We start from the raw sequence: 995 nt of genomic DNA on the forward strand, positions 1-995 counted from the left end.
GAAAGAGTGGGTGCCGTGTTGGTAACTGAAATAGATGCTTCATCCATGAACACTGGTGACCATTTAAGTGCATTTTGCTGCTGGTTCCCTAGTCTGTAATGCGGGCCGTACGTACAGTTCTGGAGAAAACCTCAAAACCAGCAACTTTGGCTGGAGTGTGTTTCATTCAAATAAAGGGCTAATACCTCAAAGAGAATTAACATTTAACAATGAAGCTTGTACTTGTTTTACCAGTTTCATCACTTGTTAATGCTCGTCATATTCTAGCCTTCTAGTTTCAAGTTTTGGCAAAAGAAACATAGTGAGACTTGTGCCTCCATTGGTCGTAAAAATAGCAGGAACTTGCTCCGACTGCTCTTGATTAGACAGGCTTCCAAGTTAGGGACAGGAAAAGCTTGATCCTGTTGGTAAAATTGTTGCTGTGCAATCAAAATGTTATTATGGTTTCAGATTCCAAAAACTAATGATTCTGAAACAATTCTTAATTTGAGATTGGTCGAGATAGAAATTATCATTGGTCATTAGCCATCCTTTTCATTGTTTTTTCACCGGACGACATGAGCCACTTTATTAAATAAATAGATAGCATTTTGCTTCTCCTTTTCAGTCTCCCAGGTTTGGGAGCTCATATACACATTAAGACACAAGGATCGTTAGATGTATGTCGATAAAATAATGCATGGAAAAAACTTAGATTCAATTTTCAAGTTCTTTGCCTAAATGGTATAGTCTGATTCTGGGTGTCCAGACTTTTAGATCCACTAAAAGGATCTATTCCAGAAGGCAGACAAGTCATCTCTGCTAGATGACAGAAAACTGGATTTACCACCTTCTGATGACTCAAGATCCTCTTTCTACACAAACGCGCATGAACCAATTCTTGTTTCCCCATGCCGATGATCATGAAACTAGGCATGACGCTTCTCTTCCATACCTGATATTAGATTAATGCAACTCCGATACCCTAAGTGACCAATAATAGATTAATAGCTCAA

The sequence above is a fragment of the Populus euphratica genome, unplaced genomic scaffold, assembly GCF_000495115.2.
Source record: "Populus euphratica unplaced genomic scaffold, PopEup_1.0 scaffold377.1, whole genome shotgun sequence".
NCBI classification, from domain to species: domain Eukaryota; kingdom Viridiplantae; phylum Streptophyta; class Magnoliopsida; order Malpighiales; family Salicaceae; genus Populus; species Populus euphratica.